We start from the raw sequence: 15,216 nt of genomic DNA on the forward strand, positions 1-15,216 counted from the left end.
TTGAGACAATATAAGAAATTGCAGATTTGGCTTGTGCTTTTCATAGTTGCACTTTTCGGGGGAGAAGGATATCGATCGTTGGATGGAAAACGCGTTATCTTTATCAACAAACTTTCTACACAATGTAGATGCAAAATCGGGTTTGAAGCTGGTTGGTGGACAACTGGACATGGATGATTACATGAAAACTGTGGGTTAAGATGGTGAAGTTTGGGTCGGACTAATCCTTATTGATTTTGCAACAATAGCTGAAATGCTGAACCGCCCTTAAGTTGGCTATCAGATTTTGGGTTTGGCTTGGTAATTTAAGATTATTCTTATAATGTAACTTGTTAGGCTTGCTTAATAGGGGATTAGTAGATTAACTAGTTTGTAATGGTTGCTCCCGCTAATGATCATACTCTTAGAGTGGAATGTAACTTTGGTTATATACAAGTGGGGGTCTGCCTTAACCCCAGCTTATTTTGAAAAAATAAATGGTTTTACAACTCCCCCTATTTGAACGGGATTCGAAACTCCCCAAGTTGAATTTTTACTATTGAACCGGGTTGAACGAGTTTTTTGACGGTTTGAACCATAGTACAAAATATTGCGATACATATCTCATTTAAGCAAAAGATATATAAATACGCCCTCATATAAATATCACGATAAGTTTAGAGATATATACAGCTGTAAATATCATCAATATTTTGATGATATTTACGATATTTTAGGATATATTGTGATATTTGGGGATATTTAGTTTAGATAACAATCTTATTTAATATTTACCATCATATTTCAAATAAATATAAATGATATATCAAAAGATATCCACAATATTTGTCAATATAGCCTTTTAGATAGATACTAGATTTTGGATCCGGGCATACGCCCGGGATCTATTAAATATTTTATGTGCTGAAAAGGCTTTATAAAATATCTCACACAAATTTTCGAATAAGAATATATTTTTATTGAAAATAAATCGAAATACGTTAATGACCAGCGATTATGGTGCATAAGTACTTGGAAACTAAGGGATCAAATTGAGATAGCATCATCACTTTGTGGTTTAGGATATTAATCCATAATTTTCAAATAGAATTATCTTAAACTCGGTCTAGCTTATATAATAGTTTTATTAGATTTATGATGATTTAACGGTAAATCATCACCGTTCGGCTTACGTACTAATGTGAAAAAATCACTAAAATAGAGTGATTGTTTCCATATCCTCAAAAAAATACACTACTCCCACTTGAAAAGATTTATCACATGAACATGTCCTACGAACGGGTGCCATTATATTAAATTATTCTGACAAATATTAGCAACTATGCATAGATATGAGATATAAAAATTATATTAATTACTCATTTAAATTTCTCGCACCGCTCTCTATAAAAAAAAGCACCAAACCTTGATAAAACTCATCGACTTTTTTTTTTATTGTTAGGTTTAATAATAAAAGTTTGATTGAAGTTTTGTGAGAATGCCCAATGTGGCGAAGATAATATTGAAGCTACTTAAATAGCAAGGCATTCTCAATCACAATAAAAAAAATTATAATAAACAATATTTAAAATGCAAAACTATATTTGTCAAGACATTTATTCCCCCTACATATAATACAAATATGTTTTAGGGTTATTAGTTCAATGGATTTGTATCAAGTTTCTGATTTTCCATTAATTATTCTTTGAGGTTAGTTAAATGTAGTACGTTGCATCCAGATTCTAATTTCTCATTAATTATTCTTTGAGGTTAGTTCAATGTAGTTGCATAAGTTTCTGATTTTACGTTAATTATTATTTGAGGTTAGTTCAATTCAATTGCATCCACTTTATGATTTCCAGTTAGTTATTCATTAAGGTTAATTCAGTACAGTTGCATCCAATTTTCGATGCTTCGTTAATTAGTCTTTGAGATTAGTTCATTGCATTTGCATCCAAGTTCCAATCTCCCATTAATTACTCTTTGAGGTTAGTTCAATACATCTGCATCCAGTTTCTGATTTTCCGTTAATTGTTTTTCTAGATTAGTTTGATAGTTTATAATTTCTATACAGTTTGCATACATGTAAGAGTCTGTTTTTATAAACTCACTTTCATTTTGGGTTCCTAATTACTCATGTGATAAGGCTAAAAAGGTGGACATTTATGCTTTGAGGTCAGTGTGATGCAGTTACATCCGACTTCCGATTTCTAGTTAACTATTTTTTGAGATTATTTCAATGCATTTGCATCCAATTTCTGATTTCCCATTAGTTAATCTCTGATTTTAGTTTAATACAGTTGCATTCAGTTTTTGATTTTCCGTTAATTATTCTTTGAGGTTAGTTCAATGCAGTTGCATCCAATTTCCGATTTTATGTTAATTGTTCTTTGAGGTTAGTTTAATGCATTTGCATCAAGTTTCCGATTTCCCGTTAATTATTCTTTGAGGTTAGTTTAATGCATTTGCATCAAGTTTTCGATTTCTCGTTAATTATTTTTGAGGTTAGTTCAATGCAGTTACATCAAATTTATAATTTCCCGTTAATTATTCATTTAGGTTAGTTCAGTGCAGTTTCATCCATTTTTCAATGTTTCGTTAATTAGTCTAAGAGATTAGTTCATTGCATTTGGATCCAGTTTCCGATTTCCCGTTAATAACTTTTTAAGGTTAGTTCAATACATCTGCATCTAGTTTCTGATTATTTATGCTTTGAGGTTAGTTCGATACAATTATATCCGGTTTCTGATTTCCCGTTAACTATTCTTTGAGGTTATTTAAATGCATTTGCATTTAGTTTCCGACCCACTAATTATTCTATGAGGTTAGTTCAATGCAGTTGCATTCGGTTTTTAATTTTCTATTAATTATTTTTTGAGTTAAGTTCAATGCATTTGTATCCAATTTCCGGTTTCGCATTAATTCTTATTTGAGGTTTGTTTGATGTATTTGCATACCGTTTCCGATTTCCCGTTAAATATTTTTCAAGGATTTGCATCCAATTTCTGATTTCCCGTTAGTTATTCTCTGACGTTAGTTTAATGCAATTCCATCCAGTTTCCGATTTCTAGTTAATTACTTTTTGAGTTTAGTTTATTGCATTTGCATAAAGTTTCCGATTTTCCGTTAATTACTCTTTGAGCTCAGTTATGTATTTGAATCCAATTTCTGATTTCTTTATAATTATCCAATGTGGTGTGTAATACCAACTTCTACTAATCCATTTGTAGTGTCTTTGCAAACATGACATAAAAATTAAATTATGCTTAATTTACTATGTGGGATCATCGAAGATTATCCAGTTCCCAATTTCCCGTTAATTATTTTTTAAATTATGCATGGCTCACTATGTGGAATCTTCAAAGATTATCTATGAACGGATGTTGTTATATTAATTATTCTGAAAAATATTTGCAAATATGCATAACTATTATATATTAATATTATATTGATTACTCAACCAAATTTCTTATAACGTGAAAACCTCACTCTCCATTAAAAAAAAAATAACTCACCTTTGATAAAGCCCCTCAACTTCATTTTGTTGTTTAATAATTGAAGTTTTGTGAGATTACATAATAAGGCGAAGTTCATATATATTGAAGCTACTTGAATAGCAAGGAGATCTCAATCATACGGAAAGAGATAAGATAAACACTATTTTAAATGCAAAACTATAATTATCGAGACATTCCCACAACATATAACCCAACTATGTTTTGAGGTTAGTTCAATGCATTTGCATCCAGTTTCTGATTTTCCAATATTTATATTTTGATGTTAGTTCAATGCAGTTGAATCCAATTTCCAATTCCCGTTATTTATTTTTTGAGATCAGTTTAATGCAGTTGCATTAAATTTCTGATTTCTCGTTAATTATTCTTTTTCGGTTAGTTCAATACACTTGCATCCAATTTTCAATTTTCTGTTAATTGTTTTTCGAGGTCAGTTCAATGCATTTGCATCCAGATAATTATTGTATTAATCCAAATTCAAGAAATGTAAATTATTATTTGAGGTTAGTTATTGTTTGAGGTTAGTTCAATGAATTTGCAACCAGTTTCCGATTTTCCGTTAATTACTTCTTGAGGTTTTGCATCCAGTGTATTTTTTTAGATTAGTTCAGTGCAGTTGCATCCGGTTTCCGATTTCCCATTAATTATTTTCTAAGATTAGTTCCACACATTTGCATTATATGTTTCCAATTTATAATTAATTTTTCTTTGAGGTTAGTTCAATGCAGTTGCAACCAGTTTCTGATTTCCCGTTAATTTAATCTTTGAGGGTTATCAGTTAGCTCAATGCATTTGCATCCAGTTTTCGATTTTCCAACAATTATTTTTTGATGTTAGTTTGATGTATTTCCATCCAAGTTTTGATTTCCTGTTAATTATTCTTTGAGGTTAGTTTAATGCAGTTTTATCCATATTCCGATTTTATATTAATTACTTTTTAATATTAGTTTAATGCTTGCATTTGCATCCAGTTTCCAATTTCCCGTTAAATATTATTTGAGGTTAGTTCGATACATTTGCATCCAGTTTTCGATTCCCCATTAATTATTTTTTGACATTAGTTTCATTTATAATACATATTTTAAAATATTTGTCATTATTATTTTGCCGTTATTTTTTATTTTTTTTATTTTCTACTATATATTTTGTGATGTTATTTTTTGTATAATAACTATAGTTTGAGACCATGTTAAGGATATATTCAAAATAAGTCGGTGCTTTATCATAGACACTAAAATTGTATGATTTGTAATAAGGAATTAGTTTCTACAAATCACCTAATTTGTAGTATTTTTTTTTTATTTGACCAAATATATAAGAATTGGAACACTAAAAGTGTTTGATTCGTAATAGGAAATTACCTTCTACAAATCACCTATTTTTTAGTATTTTTTTTTATTTAATCAAATATATAAGGATTGGAAATACACTCAAACTCTCCAAATATAAGAATTGGAAATATACTCAAACTCTCCAAAGAGATTCCATGTACGTGGGATTGTAGGCTATTAGAAAATACTATATGTCTCTGCTTTAGTATATAGATAGTAGATTGTTTTAGATATATCTACGATATTTGCATATCAAACAAGGGAGGGGTTCTAGGGACATATTTTAGCTTAACATGTAAACAAACTCAAAATTGTTAGGGCATTTATAAGTTTTGAATTAGGCTAATTTTGTGTTGGTATGATCTCCTAACTATTCTAAACATTCTCACAAATAATAAAAAAATTCAAAAATTCAAAACTTGTTTAATGTAGTTAACAATTTACCAAATTTGGCTAATTGTAGACCGTTCATTTTCACCATTGTTGATACTGTATTTAGCAAGTTTATAAAAAAATTTATTTTTTTGAATATTTGTGACAATGTTTAAAATAGTTAGAAAATCATATCCACAAAAATTTAGCTTAATCCAAAACTTATAAATGCCCTAACAATTTTGAGTTTGTTTAAGTGTTAAGATAAGATATGTACCTTGAACCCCTCCCATCAAGCAATATAAATTGTCCCCAAAGATGGGGATATATCCACGATACATATCAAGAAATTGAGTATCGATAAACAGTCATATCCTAATATTTTGTACTATGGTTTGAACTGCCCGATTCAAGTTATGAACCGGTGAACCGGTCAACTCGGTTGTTCAAATGTTAAAAAACGTGTTTAACTTGGGAGTTTTTAATTAACCCGGCCGTGTTGATTCAACCAAATACTTCCTTTAGTAGCCTCAATTATAATTACAGGTTATAATCATATCGCTAAATCTACGGTGTGCAGGTTGTACCAAAACTAATGGCGCACGGTTTTTCTCTAACAAAGAACCGCTCTGGTTTTATTTGAACTAGTGGTCTAACCTGATCCGGTCAAAAAACCAGTTCTGATTTTGACCCAAATCGGGTAAGGTTGACGAAATTTAGTCAAATTTCCATCGGTTCTGATACTCAAATTTCATAGGGTCATACTGGTCAATACAAATTTCAAAATTTTGCGAAAGAGGGAAACCAAAAAATCCCGCTCTATCATTATTGAGGAATCATTATTTTGGATCCTTTTGGAAACCTCAATATCCCCGCTCATATGAGGAAACAAAACCTCCCTTTCTCTCCTCTCTCCATCACTGCCTCACTGGCTAGTACACACTCTTTTCTCACTGCTGCTGTACGATATTCTAAACTAGGTAGGGTAAGTAGAATACTCCACTCATCTCTCCATTAATTGTTAACAAATTGTTTTTCATCTCTCTTAATTTATGGTTTTTCGTTTCTGTTGCTTAGATTTTGCTTGCATTGATTCTGCTTTGATTTTCTTGCTTCAAAGAATCAAATGTATGTTTTATGAGGATGTTTTATATTTTGTTAGTTATTGATGTGAATTTAATATATCGATACTGTTCCGGTTTTGCTTGGTTTGAAGATACTTTATTTTTATCTTATTTGTTTGAAATTAGTATCTTCATACTGTTATAATTTTGGTTGGTTCAAGGGTGTTTACTTCACAATGATTTTATTTCATTTGAAATTATGGGGGTGTTTCAATTTCCGCATAAACTCTAAAAAATAATAGAGCAAAAAAAAAGTCTTGTTTCTTGAGTAAATTGGACGTATTTTCAAGTGAGCGGAGCGAACGATCTAGGCTGAGAGGGGGGGGGTGTACGTGGGACAAAAGGGAGTTTGGTTGGTTTATGTCTGTCCTCAATCTCCCTCCTTCACCCTTCCTCTCCATCTCCCTCCTTCCTTCTCAACCAAGCCCAACTCTCTCTCTCCCCACTACAAACCCATCTATCCCTCTCTCTTCTCCGCTCACATCCCCACTGCTTGCAGTTATCTAGTTTAGTCTAAACACAATGTTATCCTTCAATGTTATACATATTATGATGTTGGTGAATAGTGAAGTTCAAGTGGTGCTCGAACGTCATTAGGAACTTAAATAAGTTACATGCTAATGGTAGGGGAGAATTGTCACATCCCACTTTGGAGCATTGGTACTGGAACAGACCTATTCACTCACAAGAACGAGGCCTCAAGATAGTAGAACCATATACTTATTCACTTGCAACCCATGGTAAAGAAAATGTATAGCTATATTAAAATGTGTCGGGTATTTCAGTTAGTTAAAATTCACCATCTGACCAAATCATGTCATATACATTCTACATATATGGTACAAAGGTTTAAATTCCATGAAAACTAGATAAATTTGTCCAAAGTATACATAGCAAAAATAAATATGCAACCCGCATAGGGTACTACCAAAAATATCTACAATATTTAGCCAATAATTAAAAAATATATATATGCAGGACGAGTCCGATGCAGACTATGACTACTTCACTTGGTCATCTATGTTTGCTTAGTGTGTTTACACTTAGGTGTTCATTCTGTGTTCGACCATACTTCTCTTAATTAGAGTAGAACTACTTTAAATATTCTGGTCGTGTATAATTTTGTTGTTGTTCATCATGTATTATGAACAATTTGTAGTTTCTTTAAGTTTGTTATATATATTAACTTGTGTAAATGGCATCACATGATGAAGCAGTGGTGTTTAGTTTTGTTACAAAGCTTTCGCACTTGTGTTATCTTTTGTGTTGTGGGTGGCAACTTGGCTTGTTTCGGAGGACTTGTGTCATCGAGTCACCACAGGTGCGTTCCACAACCAGTGTGCCCCAAAGGGGACCCTGATAACTTTTTCTATATAAATGATGCATAAATTGCTTAGGCTTAAGAGTCATGGAAAATAAATAGATTGGTCCATGTTATGTGATTTCATTACTACAGCTTACCCAATCCCCATATGTTGACCGGACTGGTACACATCGGTTATGTCATGGTGTTATATCCATGTCAGGATACAATACCACTCTCGCACCAAACATTTTATACTAGGTGCACGGGATGTGTTACATTGCATATAGCCACGTCTCAAGTTTGTGAAGGTGAGATTAGGTTTGTTTACTTGTCTTGTTAGTGAGTTGTCTCTTTTGAGAGAAAGAAAAGAATGTGGGAGACGGAGCAATTGAGACAGACCTGGGATGGTTGACCCAATTATGGTTGGATATAATATCCCCATTTGTTTGAATTGTATCTAAATTTCTTGATTTTGATGAACATTCTCTTTAACTTAAGTTACCTTTTTTCTTTTCTTTTTTAATCCTTGGGCAGTTCCTAGTATCTCATACCCATCATTTGGGATATGTGGCTAACTTACTAAAGTAGCTAGGGTTTCAAACATACTTAAAAGGTAAATTGATGACATTGGAGGTTAGTGTTTTGAGAACAATGCTAGCTCAGGGCTTTTGCTTGGTATAGCTCTAACTAAAGGCAAGTTATTCTACATTGGTAGAAAATGGGTATTAAAAACAATAAGCTTTAATGCTCTATTGTCATGCGTACTAAACTATCAAATACTCAATATTGCTTATAAATATTATTTTCCATATCGTTCATCTCTTTTTCAATTTGTAATGTATTTGAGTATGCCTGGGGATGCAATTTTGTACTCTACTCTCCTCCACTGAATGAAAGCCTACAGTGTATTGTGGAAAAAGACTGTCTTGGGATACAACTCATTGAATGCAGGTTTGGGTCACCCTAAACCCCTAACCTTTTCATAACAAAAAAGAACAAAAAAAATTACATTTACTGCATTCACACTTCTTAAACAAGCTGTTGGAGCTTGCTGTGGTGCTCAGATTTCTTGCAGTTTAGTTAACTATAAGAAAATAAGAGATCAGATCTCTTAACACTGTATTTGACTAAGCCTTTCTCATTTACCGCTCTCAAAGTAATTTAATTGCTTGCACGAGTGTTCTTTGCATCATAGCATTGTACTGATTATCTCCATCTCTATGGAATTAGAAAAACTTGAAATGCTTATTGCTTGCATCTTTCCTTGCATTACCTTTGTTACGATAACAAGGATATTTACGTCATTCTGTAAGGGTATTGTAATCAACTGCAGGGCATATATTTGGGGTATGTATATATTTGTATTAGGTTTCTAGGGTTACTAAACAAGTCAATAGAATGCAGCCTTTAGATTTGTAATACCTTAACACTATTGTCTTTGCATCAGGTGTAGGTGAGCTCTTACTATTGATTCGAAACACGCACATTTCATATATTCTTCTAAATGTTGATTCGCTAAATCATAGACCTACTAGGGCATTAGGTCTAGCTCAAGACTCTTCAAAAGTAGAAATTTCCATGGTTATGACTTCACTTAGTTACCTGGAGTAAAGTATTTTACTTAGTTCATGTTCAAGAATTAATATGTTGCAAAACATTGCAGACTAGTGATTGGTAGAGCAATAAAAATAGTGAGATAATGATTGTAAACAAAATCGATAAGTAAGATTAACTACTAACCGTTTACTTGGACTCGACTTGCAATAATTAGATTGGACACTTTATCACTTTATTGAAGTTGTGATGTCCTGTCCATTTGATGAATTTATATTAGTAACGAGAATGTTGAAACTGTTGAATTTCCATTATGTCTTTTTTGCAGTGAAACTTAGGAATGGTCATTGCTCTATTATTCTCCAGTCTTCATATCAATGGATCTAATTATCCGGCAGTGCAGCGACCACAAAGAAGTTAATTTTAAGGCCCAAAACAATAACGGAAAGAAGCTGGACCAGGGTGTAGAAGATGTACAAGAAGCAGGATGAGTTGTCAGAGTAACTAGAACAAAGATATATATGTTATATGTAAGGGACCTGTAAAGTAGGTCATTAAGATTTGGAAGTTTACAGTTTGCTTTTTGGATGCTTGAATATGTACTTTGAGTCCTTTATGTGAGTTATGTGATGTAAGTGATTTTGTATGTGGGATAGACTTGGAACATATCCAGGGGTGCCACACACAACTAAATTGGTTTTCTAATGCTCTAAAAGTATAGAAAAGTATCATCATTGTTATTGCTGCTCGATTGTTAAATGCAAGAAAAAGGAATGTTGTCACTACTCACGTGCACCAAAATCTAGTATGTCAATGAGAAGAGCATAAAAAATGTCTAATATTACATAATCTCTGTCATAATCCAGTGATGCTATAAAAAGTAGCATATACCTACTGCATATTCTACATAATTTGTCTGGGCCTTGTACAGCAAAAAGCTTCTATTCGGCAGTATATAGACTTAGGGAATGATCTGTCTTAAGACATATCGATAATTTGTCATTCATCTGTAATTTACACATTTTGTCTTGGGTTGTGCCAATTATCCTCATAAGTTGTGTGATTGTTTTGCGTCAAGATGCCAAAATAATGAGGGGCTTCAAAAATTGTGCAAGGCAAATGAAGGCAGAGACAAAAATAATTTGGTGTTTTTTGTTTAAGATTTGGTTGGTTACTCTTAATTTGATAGTGTTGAGGCAGAGACAAAAACATGCAACTAGATCGAAATGACATTATGAAAGTATGACATTCATTGTGACATATGCAGTGAGATGTCAACACTGGAGTTTTTACTCAGCCAAAGTATGTCACTTAAAATAACATATCGACCCGTCAGTTTTGTAAACCAATATAGAAAGGATAATCAAGAGAAAAAAATTTGTTTTTCTTTGTGAGAGAATGAGAAAACTTTTTCTAAAGTTTCTTTGTGATTTCATTTTTTTAGTTGATTTTGTTGAGTGAATCGATTAATATGATGTTTTTTGTTTAAGATTTGGTTGACTAATTTGATATTGTTGAGGCAGAGGCAAATATATGCAACTAGAAATGACATTGTGGAAGCATACTATTTATTATGCCTCATTTTATTATAACATATGCAGTGAGATGTCAACGATTGGAGTTTTTACCCTGGGAAAGTATGTCACTTAAAGTGACATATCGACCCGTCAGTTCTGTAAGAAGTGGCATAACATATAAGTATGACAGCTATAGTGTCATATCTACTCATAAATCTTATATACGACAATGTATAAGCTGTAAACGACACTGTATAAGTTGTTCACGACACTATATAACAAAGAAAGTTTATATACGACAATGTATAAGCTGTCCAACAAGAGTATGAACATTCATTGTTCATAGTTCAATAAGATTATGAACACTGAATGTTCATAGTTCAATACACTGAATGTTCATAGCCCAACAAGAGTATGAACATTCAGTGTTCATAATTCAATGGTATGAACACTGAATGTTCATAATCAAACAAGAGTATGAATATTCATTGCTCATAGTCCAATAGGATTATTGATGTAGAGAAGAGCTTATAAGTTGCAGATTTTCACAACCAACACTAAAGCGTGTTGATTTCTTGTGAAATACCAGGGATTAATGGCTTCAAGGTTTGTTGATTCACACACAAGGAATACCAAAAAATGGAAACAAGAGAAGTAACTATTAATATTATTAACTCTAACCAAAACGGAAAACCCTAATACAGACTACCAGCCTTTATATAGGCGAAATACCCTAATTACCACAAAACTCGAAATTTTCCAAAAATGGAAAGTTTTGGGATAACCACATATTAAGAAACTACTAATCAAAATTAAACTAACCCAATTGACCAAATCGAAAACGGACTCTCCTATCAAAAGATATAGCAAAAACAAAATTTTCCTAAAACGGCAAAAACGTGATTTTGAAGGCCTAAAGGATGGATTTAGGGCCCGAAAGAGGGTGGTGCTTCGCCGTGGGTTATGCTAATTTTGATATTTCCAATCAAATATGGTCGCGTCCATGTCTTTCCGACTTTGTTGCCGCTTTTCCAGTTCATTATTGACATATGCATCATATGCCAAGTTCATTGACATATGCATTGGCAAACTGTACTGCATCAACTATGAACACTGAATGTTCATAGTCCAATAAGAGTATGAACATTCAGTGTTCATACTTAGTGGAGTATGGAGTATGAACACTTAATGTCCACTATGTAGTATGGAGGACAATAGAGTAGCATTGAAGATAAGATAAGGGTATAACAATATATTTCGACCAGTTATAAAATTTTGGCAGAGAACAACAAATTCTAAGAACATTCAACAAACATGAAAAATGTCATAACTAAATCAAAATGAAAAAGAGATGAACTTACTCTAAGCCTACGATAGTTGGCAATGAAATTTCTAGTGGAGGAGTTTTCAACAATGGGAATTGGTGGCACTTCGTTACATTTTCTTTTTCGGGTTTGGGTGCTTGATCCTCCTCGTGTTCGTGGAGGCATGTTTAAAATGACGGTTAGAACATTGATAGTTAGGGTTTAATGATAATTGTAATCTCCATGAAGTCATTGTTACATATGATATCCCAAAGCATTATAAAAAATGTTATAAGAGAATGTTTGAAACAAAAGTTTGTACAAAACGTGATTAAGAAACATTTGTCAGAGATTAATGTGTATTGGACTCTGGGTTGCTTGTTCCATTTCCAATTCACTAAATTAATGGAAGTTCAAACAAGTGCCAAAATTAGCTATAGAAACAGAATTCATAGTACACTGCAGAGCATCATAAACATACTCTGACTTATGTTTACAAAAGGGGAAAAAATCTCTTTGCATTTACTGTCTGACAGGAATATCCTTGCTAGTTCGCCAGTCCTGAATTCTTATTATGAATTAAGATAGCTTATCCTAGAACCCATTAGTCCCTCGTTCACTTTGTGCTGTAAAGGCAGCTGGTGTTCTTTTGTCATAACACAAGTGATAAAGCTCACCTGAAGCTCGATATGCCTTTGGTTCCTACCTTAAACCGACAAAGCACTTACTATATTCTGACATTTTAATACTATTTACAGAACACTTAACAAAAACTAGTTAATACCATTTCTGACATATTCTAATTCTAATACATTCTGCAATTTATGACAGTATATACACATACACAAAATAGATATTAAAGCCAAAAAATCTTGTCAGTACAAGGATAGTTACGAAAGGTTTAAATCCATAACATTTTTTGGAACCCTTTTATACCACTTCATGATCCTTGGTTCCATTATAGTTGCCCAATCCCAAGCTTTTGTCCATGCAAATGACTCCCACCCTAGAGCAAGTGGCGGAATAGGACTATCATCTTCAAGCACGAGTTTCACAAAATGTGTGCCTCCTCCAATGTGGCCTATTGTTGCTATCTTGACACGAGTTGGATCAGGTGCAGTCCACAAAGGAAAGTATGACATACATTCTTTCTCTCCAATGACGACAAGGACACTGAAAAGTATTAGCGGCTAAAAATCCCATTAAAGGAAGTTCAAACCATTCTTTGGGGTTCATCGTATATGGAACTATACATCGTAGATTTGTCTTGATTGCTTCTTTTCGTTCTTCTCCACCCATCATTAAAGTATAATCTGCCTCATGGGAAATCAACTCTGTCAACATAAGAGCCCTCACAGTAATCCATGCATCATCTCCATTAGACCCTAAGCATCGTGCAATCGCGCTAAATCCACAATGTCCATTCAGTTCAACATCTTGCCAATCCACAATGAAGTCTCGTATCAATGGATTTAAGTTACGTAGCCCATCATCCCAATTTCAGGTAAATCTACAAACACTTGAATATGAGCTCTTCTTGGTTTTCTTTTGCATGGTACCAACTTCTTGGCTTTACTATTCTTGCTTTCTTGAGTTACAATTTGTTCCTCAACTGTTTGTGCATACTCGAAAGCTGAAGGCTCTCTCTTTGTGTCCCTTTTATCTTTACAAGTCTTCACACCAATTTTTATTCCAGGTGGCCTACCCCTCACATTGGTGTTAACCCGAGGCTCTCGCATGAAAGTTGCCTTTGGATCACCTAGTTCTACACACTTTTTCAGCATCAAAACCTTTTGTTCATCTGAGAGCGACTGAAACTTCTTCTAAATCTGTCCAAGCTCGGGCTGAATATCAAAGGACCCATTAGGAAGATCAATCGGAGTGCTACTAAGCTATCTCCACCTAGGGTGTATCAAAGATAAGGGGATGCTTCCCCTACCAATTAGAACAATTTCACATAACTCATGCGCACAAGGAAGCCCATACATACTCTTGTAAACACAACGACAACGAATTTCATCTGTCCCAACTCTAACAGACCTTATTAGCTCTTTTGCTATCAAATCCAATGCATCTCTAGAAATGTACCCTCTAAGTTGCACATATGTGTTTTGTTTGTAACGATGATCCCAGATATTCAAGCTCCTATTAAAAGAACTTTTCAATTTACGCCACTTGGTTTGTCGAGAGATTATTAATCAAATTAAAGTTTTCAGAAGTTACCATTATTGCTAGAACGCAAATGCCTCTTCAAAGAGGAATGCATACTTTCAACTTGGTTACTGCTCGAAGTACCAAAATGTATATGGAGATCTATCCAAGCCGAGACAAACCTTTCTTTGTACTTCGAAAGCCACTGGTCTTCTATGTATTCCACCACACCATAATGATCTCCGTACTCAAGTTTAAAACAACGTAGGTGTTCCAAGTACTCAACTTCAATACGAGCTGTTATCACTGTTTCGAACATAAACATAAATTGTTCATACTCAACAAATTTCTCAAATGTTTTTTTGGCCTTTGTCTCGATGTTCCTCCTGATGTGAACTCGACACAAGAAGTGTGAAGCTTCAGGAAACAGTACTATAGCTATCGCATTCATAAGTGCCAACTCACAATCAGTTGTAATTATCTTTACAGAAATAGCTTTGTAGTCGAGAATATCACGCAACCTCTTCAAAACCCAAAGGTAAGAACCTTCTTTCTTACTCTCCAAATACCCAAAAGCAATACAGAATGTCTTCATCGTGGATGTGAACCCAACAACTTCAAACAATGGCATCTTGAACACATTCGTCTTATACGTGCAATCCATGACAATGATCTCAAGAAAACACTTTGCCAAATGAATTGATTGGGGATGCGCAAACAACAAATCTCTACATTCACCTGTTACTGGATTATCCCTATGAAACTCTGTGTAACCAAATTCATCTAAATTTCTTAGAAATTCTTGCATTTGGTTTCTTCCACTCAACCGAACCAACTGATTCTTGTGACAATAATTGTATAAAGTGCTTTTGTTTGACAAATTATTGTCATCTCTCTGTTTCAAGAGGGGTAAAATTTCACGCGGTTTAACACCACTCAAAGACAAATCTTGAACAATCAATTTTTCTTCAGCTTTTAACCTTCTGACGAATGCATGACCTATAAGATGCTCCCCAATAGTATGATTATGAGTTCCACACATAACACTCAGTATCCATCCACT

The sequence above is a fragment of the Coptis chinensis genome, chromosome 8 (genome assembly GCF_015680905.1).
Source record: "Coptis chinensis isolate HL-2020 chromosome 8, ASM1568090v1, whole genome shotgun sequence".
In the NCBI taxonomy this organism is placed as follows: Eukaryota; Viridiplantae; Streptophyta; class Magnoliopsida; order Ranunculales; family Ranunculaceae; genus Coptis; species Coptis chinensis.